This window comes from Balaenoptera physalus (assembly GCF_965194825.1).
Source record: "Balaenoptera physalus genome assembly, chromosome: 11".
Lineage (NCBI taxonomy): Eukaryota > Metazoa > Chordata > Mammalia > Artiodactyla > Balaenopteridae > Balaenoptera > Balaenoptera physalus.
This window is the reverse complement of record NC_138896.1, coordinates 39,494,251-39,519,505: the sequence shown is the minus strand read 5'-3', so window position 1 is coordinate 39,519,505 and position 25,255 is coordinate 39,494,251. Positions and strand designations below refer to the sequence as shown.

General features: G+C 45.5%; 1 protein-coding gene across 5 annotated transcripts in view; it reads left to right on the top strand.

Moving 5' to 3' along the window:
• PPARD (peroxisome proliferator activated receptor delta) overlaps positions 1 to 25,255 on the top strand; it is a 77,138-nt gene that overhangs the window by 2,777 nt on the left and 49,106 nt on the right. For 4 of the 5 annotated variants that reach the window (XM_082412632.1, XM_082412633.1, XM_082412634.1 and 1 more), the window contains one exon: positions 997 to 1,081. The exons of the other annotated variant lie outside the window; for it this stretch is intronic. The gene's annotated coding sequence lies outside the window, so the exon portion shown is untranslated. The remainder of the gene's footprint in view (positions 1 to 996; positions 1,082 to 25,255) is intronic. 5 annotated transcript variants of the gene reach the window in all.

The following is a 25,255-nucleotide window of genomic DNA, read 5'->3' as shown; positions in this document are numbered from 1 at the left end:
CTCCTTAGTTTAATGAACCGCTCGTTTGTTTGGCTGCCTTTCTCCTTGCTTTCCTCCTTCTTTGTTGTGTGCCTCCACCCACTCAGGAAGAATTGCCCTCACTCAGCCTTCCAGCCTCACCTGTGGTCCCTCAGACCCCATCCCCCTGGGCCTGGTGAGAGGACAGCCATTGTTGGGCCTGGCCTGGGAAGCTGGTAGGCCTCTTCTTTGGATAGAATGCAGATGTCCTGGCTGTTGTGCAAACTGTCCTCAGGGCCTGTGGCTCCTGGCGTGTCCTGGGATGGCGCAGCTTCTCTCAGGAGGGGCTGGCCCTGTCGCTTCTAAAAGTTTCAGCTGTATTCTGTCACCAAATACAGAGGCCCACCTCCTAGGGTGTTACCTGCGGACTGGGAAGCTAAACTACAGGCCCCCCTCTGTGCCTTTGGATCCAGAGGGAGGAGCTACTTGCAGCTGAGTTCTGTGGTGTCAGGAGAGCTAGGCACTTGCTTGAGCCTGGCAGGGAGGAAACGGCCCCTTGTATCAGGTTTCACATACGTGGGTCTTCTTCCTAGGCATATGGTTCTTGGCCTTCACAGCTCAGAGGCTGGTGATTAGGGTGTGACTCCAGTGCCGTCTCCACTGGGCTTTGGTCAAAGAACAAGCATGACTCAGGGCGTCTCCATTTAGGAGCTGCCACCTGTGGGGGGGTGTTGGGCTCCGGCTTCTTCTTCACCTTGCCAGCTCCTCCTGCCCCACGCTGATAGAATCAGCAAAGCCGGTGTCTGCTTACTTGGAAATGAGCAGACTACTTCCAGGGTTGGGAAATATTTGCTGACTCAGGCACAGAATCACAACATCTCTGGGGGACGGGGGGTGTGGGGGTGAGGGACAGAGGAGAGCCAGCTTGCCTTAGGAGCACTCTCTGAGCCCTGATGTTTAATTATAACGTATCAGAGCTGCTTTTCTGACCCCTGGTGCCTCTCAGCTAAAGTTGTTGGGTTTCTTTCTATCCCGCAGCGTTGTGTGGCGTTTTGGGGTATGCACGTGGTACTCACGCAGTGGCTTCTGTTCACCGACAGATGAGGACAGACGCACCAAAGAGGTAATCCCATTTTCCTTACCCAGGGGCCTCTGACAACTGACGGACACATCTCAGATGAAATGGCTTCACTAGCGCTGAGTCCCAGATCCCAGGAGCCTGTCACTGCATCTGGTACTTGCACATAGTGGGCACTTATTAAATAATTATTGAATCTATGGCTTATGTGGTTTTTTTTGAGGAGCATTAAGATTTTCACCTTTACACCCACTGAAACATAGACTCCATAATGGCAGGGACTTATTTTGTTTCCTGTTGTGTCTAGGACAGTGTCTGGCACAGAGGAGATGCTAAGTATTTGTTGAATGAATAAATGTACAAGCTTTCTTCTCTGCCCGTATTATTCAGGTGCCAGGCCTCAAAGATAGTGTCCATTATTTTCTTTCATTTGTGTAACAAACATTTTTGAGTGCCTGCTATGTGCCAGGTACATTACTAGGCACTTGGAAAATGATGATAGTGAAAAACCAGATTCTGTCCCTGTCTCATGGGTCTGTAGTTTGCTGGCATGTATGAGAGAGAGCTGGGCATGATACACGGAATTGTTTCTTCCATCTCTGCTGGGATATTGGGTCCTCACGAGAGTCAGAACAATGCTCTGTGCTTTGCATTGCTGTTTCCCTGTTTGCTCTCAGGATGCCTGGCAGGTTTTGTAAACTCTCAGAAGGAGCACTCCAGGGAATTTGATTTTCGTTGTCCCAACTATCTGGGAAGCCAGGCCATGGTGGGGTCCCTGCTGGGGGCCAGGGGAAACGTGGGGCTCCTCTCTGATTTGCTTTAGTCTCTGAAGCTCAGTGGTTCTACTAGCTGTTTATGGGCTTCACTTCCCTTTCTCTGCCTTTAACACCCCGTGAGTTTTCCTGTTGCCAAACAGGGTGCTGAGCCCATGTGTCTGTCAGTCTGCGGGGGTCGGGTTGTTTGTGGATCTTGCAGGAAGGCCTGAGGCGGGGGCCCCTCCTGTTCTCAAACCCATACCAAGTCCTTTCCTCTGAAGGAAATGTGAAGGCGGAAGAAGGAGGGTTTGGGAGGCTTCTGAGGTTCTCTGAGAGGAGACGAGAGAGAAGTTCCCCCTTAGCAGGGAGAGCTGCTGCGTTGACTCGATTCGCTTTGTCATTTGTTTGAGCAGCAGCTAGCCACAGTGGCACCTATGTCCATGTCCAGGGTTGGTTGTCCAGTTCACCCCTTAGCTTTGAGCTCCCAGCCCCAGCTAGAAGTTTTCTTTCTTAGTTTCCACTGGCAAAGATGAGGCTATAGCTTTATCAGATTTTTTTCAGTGTTAATCTCAAAAAACTGGTGTTGTCATCTTAGTCTTTCCCATCTGAGGCACTTTTGTGGGCCAGGTGCTGTGACAGATGGTTTCAGACGTAGTCCTTGGCTGTCCCCATGGCCCAAGTAAGTGGAACCTAGTTGGTGAGAGAAGACATATGCACAGAAAGATTTTTTAGACATTAGAGACTCAGTGGGTACTAAAAACATGGTGCTGTACAAGGATACTCATTTATAGGAGCAAGTCGTCCCTGAGGATTGGCTTTGTCCCTGAAGAAACTGGGTGTCAGATTGGCCACCTTGAAAGAAAGCTGGTTTATTTTGAAGTCAACTTTATGCTCTTAAAAATTGTTAAGCGGGCTACCCTGGAGGCACAGTGGTTAAGCATCCGCCTGCCAATGCAGGGGATACGGGTTCGAGCCCTGGTCCGGGAAGGTGCCACATGCCGTGGAGCAACAAAGCCCATGCACCACAACTACTGAGCCTGTGCTCTAGAGCCCGAGAGCCACAACTACTGAGCCCGCACGCCTAAAGCCCATGTTCTACAGCAAGAGAAGCCACCGCAATGAGAAGCCCGTGCGCCGCAACAAAGAGTAGCCCCCGCTCCCCGCAACTAGAGAAAGCCCGCATGCGGCAACAAAGACCCAACGCAGCCAAAAATAAATAAATAAATAAAATAAATTTGTTTAAAAAAACTATTTAAAAAAGATTGTTAAGGACCTCAAGAACTTTTGTTTATTAGAAATTAAAACTGAGGCAGTTTTAAAAATTACAAATTTATGAATTCATTTGATATAATAATAAATCCATTACATTTATCATAAATGACATTTTTAATGAAAAATAGCTATTTTCCAAAACAAAAATGTTGAGAGGAGTGACATTGTTTTACATTTTTACTAATGTCTGGTTTAATAGAAGAGAACTGGATTCTCATAACTGTTTCTGTGTTCAGTCTCTTGAAGTACATTGTTTTAGCTGAAGGATATGAAGAAAATCTGGCTGCACACAGATATGTAATTGAGAAGGAGAGGGATATTTTAATAGCTTTTGCAGATAATTGTGGATATTCTTCTTTGTTACTATACCAAAACTGGATGAGTGGTAGTTTCTTAAAGGTTAGTTGGAATGTGGAGTTTGAAATCTTACCAACAAACTTTTCATACTTTGTGACATTATAATCCATTGGCCCATCTTGCACTTTGAATGGATCTTTTACTTTGAATTGGTCATTGAGAAATAATTGGTTTACTGAGTTATATAGATCTAAATGTTGACATGCTTCATTTTACAATGTCAGTAAATCATATTAAGACCACTGATCTCATCAGAAAAGCCTTCAAGTATTGGGAAGCTGTGAAGCTCACAGTGGTGGATACAAGTTTTCCATAATTTGAATTTTCTCTTGAAAGCTTGATTTTTATTGTTGGTATCATACTGTCAGTTTCTTTTCTTGAACTGACAGTCTCACTTCATTCATTTTCAAGAGAAAGTTTGTCAAATACCCGATCTAAGTAATCATAATTTATTTGTCTGTTATTCTTTTCTTTCAAGTAAAAATGGTGTTTCATGAAAAAACGTGGCTAGTTTAGCTTGCAACTCAAACAATTGCACAATTGCTTTTTCTTGAAACAATCATGGAACTCCTGTTTTGTTACATAGGATATTTAAAAGACATGTACTCCGGGGACTTCCCTGGTGGTCCAGTGGTTAAGACTCTGGGCTTCCACTGCAGGGGGCACAGGTTCAATCCCTGGTTGGGAAACTAAGATCCCGCATGCTATGTGGCATGGCCTAAAAAAAATAAATAAATAAAATAAAAATAAAAGACATGTACTCAAGGGTCATGATTTCATAAAGTTAGTTTTTATTGGCTCATCTAGGACATTCTCAAGTGGAATTGGCACTTTATTATTTTTCATGATTCTGTGGGTTGACTGGGCTCAGCTGGGCAGTTCTCACTTGGGGTCTCTCATGTTTTTGTAGTCAAATGGAGGCCAGGGCAGGAGTCATCTGAAGGCTCAGCTGGGCTGGATGTCCACACTGGCTCCCTCAAATGGCTGGCACTGATGCTGGCTGTTGACTAGGGTGCCTACGTGTGGCCTCTCCGTGTGCCTTGTGCCTCTCACAGCATGGCAGCTGTTCTGAGCAGAAATATCCCAAGAGGGGGTGTATTGAGAGATCAGGCATAAATAGCAAGGTTTCTTATGACCTAATCTTGGAAGTCACACAATGTCACTTTGTGTTTTCTTGGTCATAGGACCGGCTCAGATTCAGGAGAGGGCTACACAAGGGTATGAACAACAAGAGGCACGGTTCACTGGGAGGGAGAGAGGCCTCCTTGGAGACCCGCTACTACTTCTTTTTAGCATCCCTTATGTGAGATAACCTGGCCTGTATATGAATACTTCCAGGAGAAAAGTGTTTTCTCACAATTTCCATTCCTGGAAACCACTGTTAGGAAATTCCTAGTAGGTTGATAGAAGCCATTTAATGCCAGGTGAGGGAATTTGTACTCTGTGTTCTTTGGGCAGTGGGTAGCCATTGATGGTTTTAGAGCAAGGAGTGATTATGTTAATAGTGCAAAAAGGTGGATTAAATGGAGAAAGAATGAAGGTAGAGAGGTTAGGTAGGAGATTACTGCAGTAGTCTAAGTATGAGGAAATTCTTCCTCATATATAATCTGAGTTCCTCTGGTTGCTGTTAAAATTAATTGATTTTGAGCTGTCAGCCACACTGATTAAGTACCCAGAGCATGGGTGGAGTGACACACACACGCACACACACACGCGTTATTTAGGGATGCCGCTACACCAGAGGGCTCACAAAAATAAAAGGGCTCACAAAAATTAAAAGGCAACTAGGGGCTTCCCTGGTGGCGCAGCGGTTGAGAATCTGCCTGCCAATGCAGGGGACACGGGTTCGAGCCCTGGTCTGGGAAGATCCCACATGCCGTGGAGCACCTAGGCCCGTGAGCCACAATTACTGAGGCTGCATGTCTGGAGCCTGTGCTCCGCAACAAGAGAGGCCGCGATAATGAGAGGCCCGCGCACCGCGATGAAGAGTGGCCCCCACTTGCTGCAACTAGAGAAAGCCCTCGCACAGAAACGAAGACCCAACATAGCCATAAATAAATAAATAAATAAACCCAAAGTTAAAAAAAAAAAAAAAGGCAACTAAATTTAGGTTTTATTGTCAAGACACATTAAAAAGTCAATCATAATTTATCAAATAAAAAGTAGGAAAAATAAAGCTTCATGTAACACCACTGACAGTGTTTCAAAAACACTTCAGTTTCAGTATCATAGACCATGAGGAAGTGAGGAGAAGAGTGAGAAGAAAGAAGGGTACAAATGAGAGGATGGTGGGGAGAAGGATAAAGAGGAGGAAAGAAGGGGGTCGAGGGGGAAAACAGCAAAAAGAGTGATGGAGGATGAGGCTGGAGGAGCTGCTTGAGACCCAGCAAAGCCTCTGCTCTCCGCGGGTCTCCAGCCTTAGCGTGCGGCTGGCTGCTTCTGCGGTTCCTGGGGCCCTGCCTGCCGGGTTTTAGCACCTTGTGCTCCTACCTTGTCTCTGTGACTCTTTCTGTCTGAGAAGATGCCTGGGGAAGCGCAGGAGCTGCGTTGCTGTTGGGCAGACCTGGGTGTGACTCTTAGCGCTCAGTGAGTGGGGTCGTGACTTAGAGATCTAGGCACCTCGGTAAGTGCTGGTTTCACGGAGCCGAGGCTCTGGGGTGCTGAGCTCAGGAGGAAGTGCCTTCCTGCACTGGTTCCCTCCCTGGTTGACACCGGACCATGGCACTGGAAGCCCAGCCTGAGCACAGGGAGTCTTCATCTGCTGCTCAACAGTTCCTGGGGTTCCAGGCAGTGCGTGGCCCTTCTTTTTCTTTCAAGTCCCACCTGCCAAGCCTGACTTCTCCCGGGCCTTGGCGTCATCTCAGCAGCTCTCCCGAGACCATTACTGAATTATCCACAGCTCATAGCCACGCAGCTTCGAAAGAGTTCTCCCATGGGGAGGATCCTGAAGGGAGAGGCTCCCAGGTGTTATGGGGAAACTACCTCATGCTTAAGTTCATTTCTATATTATTATATTGATAGGTACCTAAAAACAGATTTTCGTTTCTTTCATTTGTAATCTGCTGTAACTCTTTGATCCTTGTCACTGCTTTTGGCACTTCCCTCATCCAAGAATTGTGACCTCAGCGGCGTGGAGTTTCTTGGTCACCGCTCTGATGGAAGTACAAGCCAGCTTTGCTCTCCTGGTGGCAGCAGGAGCCAGGCAGGCTGCCCTGCAGACACAGTCATCTGCGGGCCCACTCGCCTCACAAACAGGCTGTCCTTGAACTTGCCAGAACCCAGAGCTCACTGATCATCCCTTTTTCCAAACAAGCAGGCAACCCAGATGGGTTCTCAGAACCCTCCACCCCAGGCAGGTCTCATGGGAAAAAGCTTACCTGCCATCCCTGAAACCGAGCTTGTTCGTCTGACCCACACCATTTCTTTGCAGCTTCCCCTCCTTAAAAGCCTTCAGGACAGTCCAGAGATCCTGCTGGGTTCCCCTTGACCCTCAGCATGTGCATCCCGGGATGGATTTCTGAGTGGTCCATTGGGGACATCAGGTTGGAGAAGAGAAAACTACCCTTCTCTTCTAAGGAGGCCTTCCAAGGACCAAAATGCTCAGTTGCAAGAAGATAACTCCCCGCTCCCTAGTTACAGCAAAAGAAAGACTCTGGCCCAGGACCTTGCCAAGGCTCCCGATCTGACTCTTCTTTCCAGTGGACCAGAGGTCTGAACTGTGTTTCTCCCAAACTCTTGGCTCCTGTCTTTCATGGTGGTGGACTGGGTAATGGCCCCCAAAGATATCCAGGCCATAAGCCCTGGGCCCTGTGGATGCTGCCTTGTATGGCAAAATGGACTTTGCAGATGCAACTAAGTTAAGGAACTTGAGGTGGGAAGATTATCCTGGATTATCCTAGTGGGCCCTAAGTGCAATCACAATTGTCCTTTGAAGAGGGAGGCAAAGGGAGATCTGATACAGAAGAAGGCAGAGTGGCTACTGCAGCAAGATCTTCTGGCTCTGAAGATGGGGGAAGAGGCCAAGGAATGCAAGGAATGCAGCTCTGTACGCTGGAAAAGGCAAGGAAACAAATGCTCCCCTAGAACCTCTGGAGGAAGTGCGGCCCTGCCAATACCTTGATTTTGGTCCAGTGAAACTAATTTTGGATTTTGACCTTCAGAATTCTGAGGGGATAAATGTTTTGTTTTAAGCCACTAAGTTTGTGGTAATTTGTTACAGTGGCAACAGGAAACTACTACAGGGGTCATCCGCCTCCAAGCACAGGTGGTGACTTGGCTGATCCTTGTTCTTATTTTAAGGCAGTCTTAGAGCATCCCTTTCATGGCTATGTTGGAGATTCTAGGTCCAGACTTTCTGCAAACTAATATTTAAGACAATATGCTCTCTGGGGGAAACTTTTCGGGAGTTCTTGGGAGCAAAAGAGAAGGCTCAGATAGCATCTGCTCCTTGCTTTTGGAACTCCCCCACACCTTCACTCAGATGGTAATAGTTTCTTTCAGATCGTTGAGGATCCAGGATTAGCTTAAATCTGACTCCAACTCCATCTTTCTCTCCACTCTCCTTCCTTCCATTCATTCAGTGGCTATTTATTGGGTACTTCCTACATGCTAGGCTCTGTTCTAGGCACTAGGGATGCAGGAATGAACAAAGCAGATAAACAGATCTGCTCTCATGGTAGTTGTGCTGGGGAAAGGGGAGGGAACCAGAATTAAGTAAATAGCATGTCAGATGGTGAGAAATGCTGTATGGAAAAATAAAGTAGGAAAGAGGTCATGGCAGTTTTATTTATTTATAAAAATTTTTATTTAGTTATTTTCATTTACTTTTGGCTGCGTTGGGTCTTCGTTGCTGCGCACGGGCTTTCTCTAGTTGTGGTGAGCGGGGGCTGCTCTTCGTTGCGGTGCGCGGGCTTCTCATTGCGGTGGCTTCTCTTGTTGCGGAGCACGGGCTCTAGGCGCGCGGGCTTCAGTAGTTGTGGTGCACGGGCTTAGTTGCTCCGCGGCACGTGGGATCTTTCTGGACCCGGGCTCGAACCTGTGTCCCCTACATTGTCAGGCGGGTTCTTAACCACTGCGCCACCAGGGAAGTCCAGTGGCAGTTTTAAATAGAGGGCTTGAGGAAGGCCTCGCTGAGAAGGTTATATTTGAGCTGAAAGAGGAGAGTGAGCCATGTGTGGGAAGAATCTTAGAGGCAGAGGGAAAGCAAGTGCAAAGGCCCTGAGGCAGGAACATGGCTGGTGTGTTGGAGGAAGAGTCAGGAAGTCAGGTGGCTGGAGCAGTGAGGGAGGAAGAGAATGGGAGATGAGGTCAGAAACATGATTGGGGACCAGATCGCCATTGACCCTGAAATGCTGTAAAATCTCTCTACATGGCCCATCCTTCCTTCTTCCCTCCCTCCCTCCCTCCCTTGCTTCCTTTCTTCCTTCCCCTCTCCCTCCTTCCCTCCCTCCTCTCACCACCCTTCTGCCTTTATGTTTGTGTTCATCAATCCCTTTCTGTAGAATATTTGTCATGTGGTACCTATGGGGTATCAGCAGGTAAACATAGGCAGCTTAAAACATTAGAAGAGGGGAAAAAAAGCACCCTCCTTTTTCTGATAATAAAAGCAGTTCCACTGTCAGGGCAGGTATGGAGCTGTGTGCCTAGAAAGACAGCTCTGGGGTGGTTTCTGGGGGTCCTCACTTCCCTCCCCCTCCTCCTCAGCCCCATGAGGATCTCCAGGCCTCGAGGCTGCCCCCGCCCCCCTCCCACCGTCTACCCAGTGTGGAGCCCACCGTTGCCCACCTAAAATGCTTTCTTAACAGCCCCCTCGTCTCCCTGCCCTTCCCTGCCCAGAGCAGCACCACAGCTTGCCTTCATCCCTACACTCAGCCAGGTGCCTGGGGACTGCCCGAGAAAGGAGGAGCACGTGAACCGGTGCCACTGCACGTTTGTGGCCGTCACCTAGGCTCCCAGCATTCATAGGCCCCCCACGTCCCTGAGCCACTGATTCTCTCGTTCCTGGGAGTGACCATTCCAAACCTCAGGACTCTTGCTCTTCTAGGTCCTCACAGTATGGCTGGGATTTCTAAGAAACAGATTCCAAAAGGTCAAGTAAGTCCAGCTTGAAAAGCCACTCTCCCTGGATAGTGACCCCATGACAGTTCAGGTGCTCTGGCAAGCTTCCAAAATGACACTTTGTCAGCTTCATTGTCATCTAGGGGCCAGGTACAGATTGTCTCCATGGATTAAATCCTCCATGCCTATGTCTCCGATTTTATAGTTAGTTCTAGGTGACTCTGTCCAGAGCTTGTTTTAAATAATGGCACCAAATAGATTGTCATTGAAAACATGAAAAATCTTTGGTAATAAACAAAATGACCAATAATAATTTCGATCTCCCAAGTGAAAATCACTAGGTAAATAAATTCCCAAACTGCAGACTGCATCCAATCAACATTGTATTAATCTAGCCCTGCTTATATTCTATTATAGTGTGTGATTGCTGTGACTTCTTTTTGGCCTCTTAACACCCCAGTGTATTTACAGCACCTACTTACAGTTTGCCTTTCATAATCCTTGCAGTGTGTCACCTTTTAGAAAAATATTTTGTCTGTTTTCTAGCCCATTCCCTGATCCAGTAAGCATATCTGCACTCAGGCCCAGGCCTGCCTCTGTCCCTGGCAAGCCTAGGGTGGCCTCGTCCTCTGCACTACCAGGACCCTGTGTTTTGGACTCACTTTTGTATCCCCAACCTGGCACCTTGTAGATAGCCAGGGGTTACCTCTCATGAGCTGGTTCCAGCTCTCCCAGGGCTTCTGCCCATGTGCTGCTTCCTCTCTGTGGACTGAAGCCTAAACCTTGCCTTCCTTTCTGCTTCCTGCTTCCGTCTTGAGAAAGAACCAGTCCATCCATCCAGTGTTCTCTATGAGTCAGAGACCTTGCTGAGTCACAGGGGAGCAGCCTGCCTTGCACAGTCACGTCCTCAGTCCTGAGGGGTGTTCATTAGCCACCATCAAAGTTCTTCTCCCTAGAAACTGGCTCCTTGAGGGGCAAGTGCCTTGTACAGAGAGACTCACCAAGCACTTGTTGGATGGAAGGGTGGCTAGATAGCCAGCCTGAGTGGCCCTCTTCCCACAGAGTGGCCCTGGCACTAGCCTACCCCAGAGCCATCTGGGAAGTTGTTTCATGGGGAACAGTCAGAAAGCTGACGTGTTCCCTCTAGGACCCCTTCCCCAGTTGTTGCCCCTCCCTTTGGTTGAAGCTCAGTGGAGACAACTGAGATTTTTGGCTTTGGCAGTTTTCCTCAATTGCCTCCTTCTCCCTGCTTCCTCCACTGGGGGTCTAGTAAGGCTCCCTTCTCACACCTCTGGCTTGGCACCTGCCGTGGTATATTATGGTGTAGTTACTGCCTGCATGCTAGCCTCCGACATCGGACTGTGGCTTCTTCAGAAGCTGGGCTCACCTGTATCTAATCCCCTTTCCATCCCCTGCAGAAGTCAGTAGACACCAGTAGCTGAGTAGAATATGGCTCTCATGTGTTGAATGCACTGTGCTAATCACTTTACATGCATCACTTTGTTTAATCCACACACCCTGAGAGGTAGGAATCATCGTACCCCTTCCACAGATGAGAATGCTAAGGCTCAGACTGGTTAGGAAAGTCGCCTGAAGCTGCACAGCTAGTAAGTGGCAGAGCTAAGATTTGAACCCAGGTGAGTGAAGCCCGCTTCTTTGATCGCCATACAGCAGGGCCTCCCCACAAAGGGGTGGCTGGCCAAATCCAGTTCTTCCAGCTTCGAAAGTACCTGCTTGACTGGCCAGACTAATGTTGGCTTCAGAGAACACTCCCTGCTTTCAAGCACAGCGGAGTCTCTTGTTGGCCACTGGGCAGAAGCAAAGTGTTGGCAGGCTTTGGGACCCCCTGCAGAGCCTCATTCCAGGTCAGGGGGCAGAGGAGGCCCTGAGAATGACTGTGCTTAGTGGCTCCCTGGATCTGCTCCAAGGCAGTGAGCAAACCCCCTAGAACCGTAAGAAATAACCAGCCAACTGGTGGGCCAGGCATGTAGGGTGGGAGGGACTTGTAGGAGCAGAAAACAATCACTGCTCCAAGTGATTAATCAGTCCGCTTCCAGCCTGGTGAAGGGAGAGGAGAAAGAGAAGATGGCCCAGGTGTGCACATATGGAGAGAAGGGGGGAAGGGAAATTGCCTTTATTCACATTCTCCGTTGGGCCAGGCATTACCCCATGGAGGAGCTCACTCGCCCTCACACCAGCCTGCAAGATGTGGGTATTGGATGAGGAGGTATAGGATCAGAGTTGAACAATTTGCTCAAGTCACACAGCTGACAAATGACGGAGCTGGGGTTGAGCCCTTTGGAGCCCTTGTTCTTCTCAATTCAGTGACTCTGCTCTCCCTGCTCATGTCCCCTTAGCCTGGGCTTTCCAGGCATGTACGAATGGGTGCAAGTAGGCATCCGCAGGCTGTGAGCAGAGGCAGTAGGAGAGTCGGGGCTCTTGGCACCTGTCCTGTTCAAACGGGCCCTACCTAGACCAGCAGGACTTACTGGGCTGAAACCAGCAGTGGCATTACATTTTTCTCCTTTCTTGTACCTTGTCATCCCTGGGTTATTTTTGGAGAGCTGTATTTATTTCTGCTCCCACTTCCTCACTGGAGGCAGGGGTTGGGGTGCAGAGACGGTATTGGCAATCAGAAGAGGTAGGCATAAGGGACATCTCAGTGGGGGCCTTGCCTAGGCTCTGGGGGCGGTTATGGCCTCTCCTCCGCCCAGCTGTAGGCGCAGGGGCCCTGTGCCAGGATTGTGGAAATCTGGGAAACTCTCTTTTCTGGGATGTGGATCTGGTACTTGAGCACAAGAATTTCCCTGTGTGTGGTTTTTAATTTATTTTAATATGTTTTAATTATATAAATAGTGGTTATTCATTATAGACAATTGGAAAATACAGATAAGCACTGAGAAGAAAATAAGTCATACGCCCAGGTACCTGAGGTCAATTAATCCACGACAAAGGAGGCAAGAATGTACAATGGAGCAAAGACAATCTCTTCAACAAGTGTTGGGAAAACTGGACAGCCACATGTAAAACAATGAGATTAGAACATTCACTCACACCATATTCAAAAATAAACTCAAAATGGTTTAAAGACCTAAATGTAAGACCTGAAATCGTAAAACTTATAGAAGAGAACATAGGCAGAATACGCTTTGACGTCAATCATACCAGTATGTTTTTGGAATAGTCTAAGGCAAAAAAAAAAAAAATAATAATAAAAACAAGAATAAACAAACAGGGCCTAATTAAACAGCAGAGGAAACCATCAACAAAACGGAAATATAACCTACGGAATGGGAGAAAATATTTGCAAATGATATGACTGGCAAGGGTTAATACTCAGAATATATAAACAGCACATACACCTCAATATCAAAAAACAAACAACCCAATCAAAAAATGGGTAGAAGACCTGAATAGACATTTTTCTAAAGAAGACATACGGATGGCTAACAGGCACATGAGAAGATGCTCAACATCGCTGATTATTGGAGAAATGCAAATCAAACTACAATGAGATGTCACCTCATGCCTGTCAGAATGGCTATCATTAAAAAGTCTACAAATAACAAATGTTGGAGAGGAGGTGGAGAAAAGGGAATCTTCCTACACTGTTGGTGGGAGTGTAAATTGGTGCAGCCACTGTGGAAAACAGTATGGAGGTTCCTCAAAAAACTAAAAATAGAACTACCACATGATCCAGCAATTCCACTCCTGGGAATATATCCAGAAAAGACAAAAGCACTAATTCAAAAAGATACATGCACCTCAATATTCATAGCAGCATTGTTTGCAATAGCCAAAACATGGAAGTGCCCATCAACAGAGACATAAGTGCCCATCAACAGACAAATTCATTAAGAAGAATGGTATACATTTACAATGGAATATTGCCCAGCCATAAAAAAGAATGAAATTCTTCCATTTGGAGCAATGTGGATGGACCTAGAGAATCTTATGCTTCGTGAAATAAGTCAGACAGAGAAAGACAGATACTGTGTGACATCACTTATGTTTGGAATCTGAAAAATAATACAAATGAATGTATATGTAGAACAGAAACAGACTCACAGACATAGAAGACAAATTTGTAGTTACCAAAGGGAAGAAGGAAGGGAGAAAGGACACATTAGGGGTATGGGACTAAAAGATACAAACTACTGTGTATAAAATAGATAAGCAACAAGGGTATATTGTATAGCATGGGGAATTATAGCCATTATCTTGTAATAAATTATAATGGAATATAATCTGTAAAAATACTGAATCATTGTGCTGTACACACGAAACTAGTACAATATTGTAAATCAACTATACTTCAATTAAAAAAATAAATTTTAAAAGTCATACATAGGGAATTCCCTGGCAGTCCAGTGGTTAGGACTCGGCGCTTTCACTGCCATGGCGTGGGCTCAATCCCTGGTCAGGAAACTAAGATCCCGCAAGCCACATGGCATGGCCAAAAAAAAAAAAAAAAAAAAAAAAAAAAAACATACATAATCAACGCCATCTATAAGCGACTGCTATAAATTTTGATCTGTGTTCATTCATTCATTTATCTATCAATTAATTGATTATTATTTTTTGGTGAAGAATGTGGATAACGATCTCACAAGCCAAGGACTGTGTTCTTTTAGATTCTACTATGACTGTGTATACCTATTCTTTTTCTTTCAAAAATGGTATATTTTTTAGTTTTGTGACCTGCCTTTCCCATTTTTCAGGTGGTTTCATTATGTCTCTGTTTACTCTCTGACCTTCCTTGCCTTTTGTGAGTGAGCAAAGAAAGGCATTTTGCCCAAAGGGAGGCATTTGGGAAGAGCCATCTGGTTATTTCTTGGTGTAGTTTCTTAAAGGGTGGACGGCAGAGAGGTGCATGAAGTGTGTGTCTGCCTCTCCCCTTCCATGTTTCTCGCTACCTGTCTTCCATCTGCTCTCCCTACCCACCCCTCTGCCTTTTTTTTTCCTTCCATACAAACCCAGGAAAGGATACTGCCTCCAGTCTGAAGGTTTCTTTTCATGGCTTTTAGAGAAAAACCTCTCAGGAGCTCAGAAAAAAAGGTACACAGAGTGGAGATGGGAAAGGTCGTGCCTAAGCTGGGGTGGGGTCTTGGGAAGGGTGACTAAGAGGAGGGCCCAGGTCTCTGGCTCTGTCTTGAAGCAGTGAGAAGAAACTGGGTGTTAGGTTTGGGGGGGATAGCAGGTGGCTGTGGGGCCTTCATGCAGAGACAGCGACCAAGATGACCAGGAGGAGGCCTGGAAATTAAATAAGGGGCCTGGATATAGGCCAGAAATAGGGGACAAGGAATTGTGTCTTGACAGCATATGCTCCTCCACCCAGGCCCTGCTCTTTCCATGAACCTCTGCTGGTCTGCTTTCCCTACCTGGCCGTGGCCAGGCCAGGTGGTTTGACAGGTCTGGCAGACCTGGCCACCATGCCCTACTGACACCTCTGTGCCAGCAGCTGCTCCATGGCCCCTCCCTGGCCAGTTGGTAGGGATCTGAGCATATAGTCAGGCATGGGGAAGATGTTCCCAGCATCCTCAGAATTGGCAGCTCAGATTCCATTCTAGAAAAACAGCTCAGAGCCAGGGAGAAAATGGAAGCTGAGGTGGTCTGGGAGGAACAAGCGATGCCTCCCCTTTACTTCTTACCGAATAAAGTGGGGTCTCTGGCCGTAGGTGAGGAGAAGGCCTCTGAGCCCTGAGGATGAGTGAAACTTGGCATCTCAGCTTTTTTCTGGGCTACTCTGGTCTGCACGCAGGCTGGTGTTTCATGGCGGGGCCAGGAATTCATGCTTATGAACAGGATGATTTCCATAAGCTGTGTGTTCCTCACTGGATCATACTTGTTTTCCTGTGGATCCCAGTCCTGGTGAGACCTGGCAGCCACCCGCTGGGCTGCAGAGCAGGGTAGCTTCCTGTGGGGCCCCTCGAAGCCTGCACTGCTCCTCTCCCTTCCTCCACTCCTGAGCTATAATTAAGTTCCTATATGAAACCATATCCCTCAGCTGACACACACTTGTAACTGCAGTCCTGGTCACTGGGCAGCTCCTCTGGGGTGACTCCAGGGTCTGGTGTCTCAGCCTCCAGACAGTCTTGGGTAGGTCTGAGTAGGTGGTGGGAACCCACCAGGAGAGGCGTGGGTCCAGTGAGGCAGGAGCAGGCCTTGCCCAAGAGGCAGAAAGTGGGGAGTCAAGGGGGAGATGAAGGGCTGGTGAGCAGCCAGAGTGCAGGGCACACAGAGGTGGAGGCCAGGACAGGCAGCCTTGCAGGGCAGGAGGGCATGGAGAGGGCCAACGTTCTGAGTCACCGAGCTACGGGGCAGAATGTGATCAATCTCTTTTATTTTATATTCTGCGTATTTCTGTAGCATTGTAAAATTGAGATATACTTCCCATAATGTAAAATTCACCACTTTAAAGTATACACTTTAGTGGTTTTTGGTAGATTTACTGTGTTGTACAGTCATTGCCACTATCTAATTCCATAACATTTCCATCACCCCCAAACAAACCCTGTACCTATTAGTACTTAGTCCTAATACCATCTTCCCCTCATTGATTCCCTGGCAACCACTAATCTACTATCCTTCTCTGTGGATTTCCCTATTTTGGACATTTCCTATAAATGGAATCATACAATATGTCGTCTTTTGTATCTGGCTTCTTTCACTTAACATAATGTTTTCAAGGTTCATCCGTGCTGTAACATGTTGTGGTACTTCATTCCTTTTTATGGCTGAATAATATTCCTTTGTATCATTTGGGTTGTTTCCATTTTTTTGACTTCTATGGACACTCATTTACAGGCTTTTGTGTAGACATATGCTTTAAGTTCTTTTGGGATTATACATAGGAATAGAATTGCAGGGTCATGGTGACTTTCTGTTTAATATTTTGAGGAACTACCAAACTGTTTTCCAAAGTGCCTGCATCATGCCCTCACTCACTTATTGTTTGTTTGTTTGTTTATTACATTTATTGGCTATTTATTTTTAATTATAAAACATATATAACATAAAATTTGCCATTTTAACCATTTTCTAAATGTACATTTCAGTGGCATTAAGTACCGTCACATTGTTGTACAACCATCACCACATCCATCTCAGAACTTTTTTTCATCTTGCAAAAATGAGAATTCCCTGGCGGTCCAGTGGTTAGGACTCTGTGCTTTCAATGCCGGGGGCCCAGGTTCAGTCCCTGGTTGGGGAACTAAGATCCTGTAAGCCACGTGGTGCAGCCAAAAAAAGAAGAGGAAAAAAAAAAAAGACCATCTTGCAAAAATGAAACTCTGTACCCATGCTTGCTTTGGCAGCACATATACTAAAATTGGAATGATACAGAGAAGATTAGCATGGCCCCTGCGCAAGGATGATGCGCAAATCCATGAAGTGTTCCATATTTTTAAGATGATACAAACGGAGAGATATACCATGTTCTTGGATTGGAAGAATCAACATTGTGAAAATGAATATACTACCCAAAGCAATCTACAGATTCAATGCAATCCCTATCAAACTACCAATGGCATTTTTCACAGAACTACAACAAAAAATTTCAGAATTTGTATGGAAACACAAAAGACCCAAATAGCCAAAGCAATCTTTTTTTTTTTAACAGATTATTTTTAAAATTTATTTATTTATTTATTTATGGCTGTGTTGGGTCTTCGTTTCTGTGCGAGGGCCTTCTCTAGTTGTGGCAAGCGGGGGCCACTCTTCATCGCGGTGCGTGGGCCTCTCACCATCGCGGCCTCTCTTGTTGCAGAGCACAGGCTCCAGACGTGCAGGCTCAGCAATCGTGGCTCATGGGCCCAGTTGCTCCGCGGCATGTGGGATCTTCCCAGACCAGGGCCTGAACCCGTGTCCCCTGCATTGGCAGGCAGACTCCCAACCACTGCGCCACCAGGGAAGCCCCCAAAGCAATCTTGAGAAAGAAAAACTGAGCTGGAGGAATCAGGCTCCCTGACTTCAGACTATACTACAAAGCTACAATAGTCAAGACAGTGTGGTGCTGGCACAAGTGCGGAAATATAGATCAATGGAACGGGATAGAAAGCCCAGAGATGGACCCACGCACATATGGTCACTTTATCTTTGATAAAGGAGGCAAGAATATACAATGGAGGAAGGACAGCCTCTTCAGTAAGTGGTGCTGGGAAAATTGGACAGCTATATGCAAAAGAATGAAATTAGCATACTCCCTAACACCATACCCAAACATAAACTCTAAATGGATTAAAGACCTAAATGTAAGGCCAGACACTATAAAACTCTTAGAGGAAAACATAGAACACTCTATGACATAAATCATAGCAAGATCCTTTTTGACCCACCTCCTAGAGAAATGGAAATAAAAACAAAAATAAACAAATGGGACCTAATGAAACTTAAAAGCTTTTGCACAACAAAAGAAACCATAAACAAGAGAGGACAGCCCTCAGAATGGGAGAAAATATTTGCAAATGAAGCAACTGGCAGGGGATTCATCTCCAAAATATACAAGCAGCTCATGCAGCTCAATATCAAAAAAACAAACAACCCAATCCAAAGATGGGCAGGGGACCTGGATAGACATTTCTCCAAAGAAGATATACAGATTGCCAGCAGACACATGAGGGGATGCTTGACATCACTGATCATTGGAGAGATGCAAATCAAAACTACAATGAGGTGTCACCTCACACTGGTCAGAATGGCCATCATCAAAAAATCTGCAAACAGTAAACGCTAGAGAGGGTGTGGAGAAAAGGGAACCCTCTTGCACTGTTGGTGGGAATGTAAATTGATGCAGCCACTATGGAGAGCAGTGTAGAGGTTCCTTAAAAATCTAAAAATAGAACTACCATATGACCCAGCAATCCCACTACTGGGCATATACCCTGAGAAAACCGTAATTCAGAAAGAGTCATGTACCACAGTGTTCATTGCAGCACTATTTACGGTGGCAGGGACATGGAAGCAACCTAAGTGTCCATCGACAGATGAATGGATGAAGAAGGTGTGGCACATATATACAATGGAATATTACTCAGCCTTGAAACGAAACGAAATTGAGTTATTTGTTGTGAGGTAGATGGACCTAGAGTCTGTCATACAGAGTGAAGTAAGTCAGAAAGAGAAAAACAAATACCGCATGCTAACGCATATATATGGAATCTAAAAAAAAAAAATAAATGGTTATGAAGAACCTAGGGACAGGACAGGAATAAAGACGCAGACGTAGAGAATGGACTTGAGGACACGGGGAGAGGGAAGGGTAAGCTGGGATGAAGTGAGAGAGTGGCATTGACATATATACTCTACCAAATGTAAAGTAAATAGCTAATGGGAAGCAGCCGCATAGCACAGGGAGATCAGCTCCGTGCTTTGTGACCACCTAGAAGGGTGGGATAGGGAGGATGGGAGGGAGATGCAAGAGGGAGGGGATATGGGGATATATGTATACGTATAGCTGATTCACTTTGTTATACAGCAGAAACTAACACACCATTGTAAAGCACTTATACGCCAATAAAGATGTTAAAAAATATATCAAAAAAAAATTAAAAAATAAAGTTACTTAGGTCAGTTCCTTATACCTTTAACCACTTCAGTGAAGTGGTTCAGTATATTTGTTGTATACAATTGATTCTTTTATCATATTCTGTCTTTAATCCTGGGATTCCCATACGGCCATTTAAAAAAAATTATACATTAAGGTTTACTCTTTGTGTTGTACATTTAAATGGGGTTTGAAAAAGGCATAATGCCATGGATCCAGAGTTATAGTTTCATACATTTAGTTCCATTACCTTAAAAATTCCTTTGTGCTTCAATTATTCAACCCCCCCCACCCCCCGTTTCTAGTTTTGCCTTTTTCAGAATGTCATATAATTGGAATCATACAATGTGTAGCCTTTGCGGACTAAATTCCTTAACTTAGCGATATGCATTTAAGAATCTTCCATGTCTCTTCATGGCTGACAGCTCATTTTAAAAAAATTACTGAACAATATTCTTTTGTGGGTATGTGCCACATTTTGTGTATCCATTTACCTCTTAAGGATATCTTGGTTGCTTCCTGTTTTGGGCCGTTGTGAATGGAGCTGCAATGAACATTCACAAGAAGGTTTTTATCTGGACATAAGTTTTCAAGTCTAGGTAAACCTAGATAGACACATGACTGTGGATCATATGATAAGACGATTTTTAATTTTGTAAGAAACTGACAGGCTGTCTTCCTAAGTGGCTGTATCATCTGCATTATTACCAGAAAGGAGTAAGAGTTCCTGTTATTCCACATCTCACCAGCATTTGGCTGTTAATGTTTTGTGTTTTAGACATTCTAAATATATGTTTAGTAGTATCTTGCTGTTGTCTTGGTTTGCAGTTCCCTGATGACAAGTGATGTTGAGCATTTTCTCGTATGATTATTTGGCATATGTAAATCTTTGGTCTGTTCAGATCTTACGCTCATTTTTCAAGTGGCTTATATATATATATATATATATATATATATATATATATATATATATTTAAAGCCTCCAGCTTGAGACCTGTAATGCAAGTATTTCTTCTCCTTCTTTTATTTTTTATTTTTTATTTTATTTGTTTATTTATTTTTGGCTGTGTTGGGTCTTAGTTTCTCTGCGAGGGCTTTCTCTAGTTGCGGCGAGCAGGGGCCACTCTTCATCGCGGTGCGCGGGCCTCTCACTGTCGCGGCCTCTCTTGTTGCGGAGCACAGGCTCCAGACCCGCAGGCTCAGTAGTTGTGGCTCACGGGCCTAGTTGCTCCGTGGCATGTGGGATCTTCCCAGACCAGGGCTCGAACCCGTGTCCCCTGCATTGGCAGGCAAACTCTCAACCACTGCGCCATCAGGGAAGCCCCGGCTTATATATTTTATTATTGTTCAGTTTTAAATATTTTTTGTGTATTTTTTTTAAAATTTTTTTAAAATTTATTGATTGATTTTTGGCTGCGTTGGGTCTTTGTTGCTGCACGCGGGCTTTCTCTAGTTGCGGCACGCGGGGGCTACTCTTCATTGTGGTGTGCGGGCTTCTCATTGCAGTGGCTTCTCTTGTTGCAGAGCACGGGCTCTAGGCGCGTGGGCTTCAGTAGTTGCGGCTCGTGGGCTCAGTAGTTGTGGCTCACGGGCTCTAGAGCACAGGCTCAGTAGCTGTGGCGCACGGGCTTAGTTGCTCCGCAGCATGTGGGATCTTCCCGGACCAGGGCTCGAACCCGTGTCCCCTGCATTGGCAGGCGCATTCTTAACCACTGTGCCACCAGGGAAGGCCCTTGTGTATTTTGGATATAAATCCTTAGTCAGATACGTATTTTGCAGATGTTTCTACCAGTCTGTGGCTTGCCTTTTCATTCTCTTAACTGAGTCTTTTACAGAGCTGAAGTTTTTTTAATTTAGTAAAGTCTAGTTCATCGAATTTTTTTTCATGGATTGTGCTCTTGATATTATATTTAAAATCTCGTCACCTCACCCCAGGAGATGGTGATTTTCTCCTGTTTTATATTTAAGTTTATGTTACATTTTAAGGTAACTTTTGCATAAGGTCTAGGCTTTTATATGTATATATGTATACATATATGTATGTATATGTGTATATATGTGTGTGTGTGTGTGTGTGTGTATATATATATATATATATATATATATATATATATATATATATATATAGTTCCAGGCACCATTTGTTGAAAAGACTATTTTGTCCATTGAATTGACTTTGCTTCTTTCTCAAAAGAACTGTTGACTATGTTAGTATTGGTCTATTTCAGGACTTCTTACATTGTTGCATTGATATATGTATCTGTTCTTTGCCAACACCACACTGTCTTGATTTCTATATTGTAATAAATATTGAAATCACAAAAAAAGGGAAAAAAAAGAAATTCTGTACCCTAATTGATAATTCTCCATTCCCCACCGCCCCCAGGCCTCTGGCAACCACTATTCTACCTTCTGTCTCTATGAATTTGACTACTCTAAATCCATCATAGGAGTGGAATCATACAGTATTTGTCCTTTTGTGACTCGCTTATGTCACTTATAATGTCTTCAGGGTTCACCCATGTTGTAGCATGTGTCAGAATTTCGTTCCTTTTTAAGGCTGAATAATATTCCATTGTGTGTATATACCACATCTTGTTTATCCGTTCATCTGTTGATGATTCATTCATCTGTTGCTTTCCCCTTTTGGCTTTTGTGAATGTACTGCTATAAACATGGATGTACAAATATCTGTTCACATCCCCTTTTTCAGTTCTTTTGGGTACATACCCAGAAGTAGAATTGCTGGGTTGTATGATAATTCTATTTTTAATTTTTTAAGGAACCACCGTACTGTTTTCCATAGTGGCTGCACCATTTTACATTCCCACCAGCAGTGTACAAAGGTACCCATGCCCTCCCTCTTGATTGATAGCTCGGTTGAATATAGAATCAGAATTTTGAGGTTACTGTTCCATGTTTCAATATGAATAATGAAGTTACTTGGAATCTAAGTCCTTTGTAAGTAATCTGTTTTTTCTTCTCTGAAAGATGTAAGAATATTCTTTATTCTTGGAGTTCAGATATATCACCAGGATGTATCTAGATATTTGTCTTCTTTCCTTAATTTCTGCGGAGCCCTTAATTGCTAAAGACAAGTCTTGGTATCTCCAGGAAATCTTCTATTAGTTTTCCTTCATTGTCTCTATCCTCTGCTTCTAGGACTCTTATTAGAGAGACTTTGGACTTTTGGACTTATTGCTTCATTGCTAGTGTGTAGAAATATGATTAAATTTTATATATTCATCTTGTATACTTCAGCCTTGCTGAACTTATTTATTAGTTCTAATATTTTTTTTTTAGTGGATTTCTTAGGATTTTCTGTGTAAAAGACCATGACTTCTGCCAATAGAGATAGTTTTACTTTTTCCTTTCCAATCAGATAACTTTTATTTCTTTTTCTCACCTAATTGCCCTGGCTAGAATCTCCAGTACAGCATTGAATAGAAGTGGTGAAAGTGGACATCCTTGTCTTGTTCCTGATCTTAGGAGGAAAGCTTTTCCTTAGGAGCTGCTTATTTTTGAATTGAGAATTCTTGACGTGCTACAAAATTCAGAGGTATTCCTTCTTTCCCTCCCCCATCTCTCAGCTGCCCAGCCCCCCGGTGGAGGCAGCCCCCTTAGCCACTCTTGTTTATGAGCATGTACCTCTTTTCTGTTATGACATTATGACTTTCCAGGCAGATGACTATCTGCTGCGCTCACTGGTCTGCCTCTCGCTTCTCGTAGTGTGTCTTGTCCATGTGGCATCCAGTGCGCCTGGAGCTTCCTCATTCTTTTTCACTGCTCCCTCCTCTCTTTTATGTGTGTGCCACCCCCCTATTTATTGATGGGCGTACAGGTGATTTCCAGTCTTTTGCTAAGTGAATAACCTTCACATGTATCATTTTGCACACAGATATAACAAACAGATTGATAAGGATACAATGTGACAGATGCCGTGGTGGAGATGCGTGTGGGAAAACTGCCGGGAGGGAAGGAGGTAAAGGCTTTCAGAGGGGGCTGGTTAATGGAGCCGTAAGAAAGGCTCGGGGTGAGCATTTGGCATCTGGGATGGGCCTCGCAGGCTGGGCAGAATTGCAGCAGGCTGAGATGGTGTAGGAAGCACAAGTGTGAGTAAAAGAGCAGCAGCTCAGATGTGATTGGGGAAATCAGGAGTATTGTTTATCTATTGCTTCATAACAAATTACCCCAAAACTTAGTGGCATAAAACAGCATTTATGATCTGGCAGTGTCTGTGGGTCAGGAGGCAGTTACACAAGGGCCTGAATATTAGGAGGCAGGTGTTTTGCAAGCCATTTTAGAAGGCTGCCTCCAATAGCAAGTTGTAGTGAGGATGGGATTGACTTGGAGCCGGCTGGAGGTGGGGTGGAGCCATTAATGGAGGTAATCTTACATGCTTGGCTGGGAGGTTGGGATTGATGTGAGAACATGGGAGCCACGGAAGGCCTTTGAGCAGGAGAATAATGTGATAGGCGTTATCTAGGGCAGTTCATCTGCTAGGATTATACCAGACGGGTCAAAATGGAGAGTGATACACAGGCAGAGACTTAGATTAGGAGAGGTCTGTATTAACCGAAGTGAAAAGTTTCTGGCCTTTAGTAACAGTTGCTACACATGGAGCACCTTCTCTGTACCATGTAGTTTGGCTGTGTTTTCTCAACTCTTCTGTCTTAGAAACGACCACAAAAAGAAGGTGTTACTGATGTATATTGTTTGCAGCTGAGAAAACTAAGCCTCTGAGAGGTTAAGAAACTTGCGTATGGTGCACAGCTAGTAAGTTGCAAAGCGGCACTCAGGTCTGCCTGGCCTTTAGGACCGTGCCTTTGGGTGGCAGGGCGAGTGGAAAGGTGGGAATGACTGTGGAGACAAAGCCTTGGCCCTTCCCTGGATGCTGAAGGGAGACGGAGGAGTGTGAGAGGTTGAGTTTTTGAACCTAGGTGGCCAGGACAAAGATGACACTGTAACAGGAAGAAGAGAGGCCAGTGGGTCGCTGCTGTGGTGGGGGAAGGTGAGTCATCCTGGAACACTGGGCGCTTGTTGGCAGGGCCCTTCCCAGTTATAGGGGATCGTAAATAGTTCCCAGACTTGGTGTATGAAGATGTGCTTTTGGCCAAAAAGGGCTCTAAAAGTGGGAGCTTCTTGGTCAGAGGGCTCTGTGAGGAGCTTGTTTGTTTGAACACTGGGTTTTCGTGTTCCCTCGGCAGTCTGAGTGGGGCCTCTGCCACATTCTGCTGGTCAGAGCAGTCCCTAGACCAGCCCTGATTCAAGGAGGGAGGAGTAGCAAGGGCAGCCGTCTTTAACCCACTAAGGGTCAGTGATGGAGAGCAGGGATTCGAACTCACAGCTGTGTGACTCAGGCCCAGGGCTCTTTCTGCCACACCACCCTGCGTTCCTTTCTGCTTCCGACTCCTTGGGGCCTGTAGAGCTTGCTGGCTCACGTGTGTTGTTGAAGGGAACTAATTTTTATTTTGGCCTCCCAGAGCAGAAGTTGCACTAGTCACCTCTTTTTCACAGGTTAGCCTCCAAGATCACCATGCCTGAGAGAACCTTCCGACATTGGCTTTGTCCGGGGGATCTGCTGGCTGTCCCCCAGGCTCTTTGGCACCGATTGCCGAACACGCCTGGAACTTCCCCACTGAGTTTCCCGTCTGCACTTAGCGCTGGCCTGCGGGATCCCTGCAGTGCTGCAGCCGGATGTGCAGACGGGCCCCATTGCAAGTTGTCCCAGGTGGTGTCTAGTCCAGTGATTCCCAGGCAAGACTCAGCTGGCAGATTCACCAGGGAATTCTGGAAGAAAGGTAGTTTCCTCGGCCTGGTCTCAGGCCTCTCGAATTAGAATTTCCAAGAATGAACTCCAGGAATCTGCGTTTTAAAGCTCCCCATTGACCTGAGGGGGCAGCCTGGTTGGAGAACCACTGACTTCTCAGAAGGGTGCCTTTGAAGTCACTGATCAGAGTTCAAGTGGGGCCTGAGAATGACTGTCCTGAGGGCCTCACACCTCACAACCAGGAAGTGACTCCTGAAAGCCTCCAGGTTTCTGACTGCATCTGCTCAAAGGATGCTCTTTTGCATTTTTAAAAAATTTATTTTATTTATTTATTTTTAGCTGTGTTGGGTCTTCATTGCTTCGTGCGGACTTTCTCTAGTTGTGGCGAGTGGGGATTACTCTTCATTGCGGTGCGCGGGCTTCTCATTGCGGTGGCTTCTCTTGTTGCGGAGCACGGGCTCTAG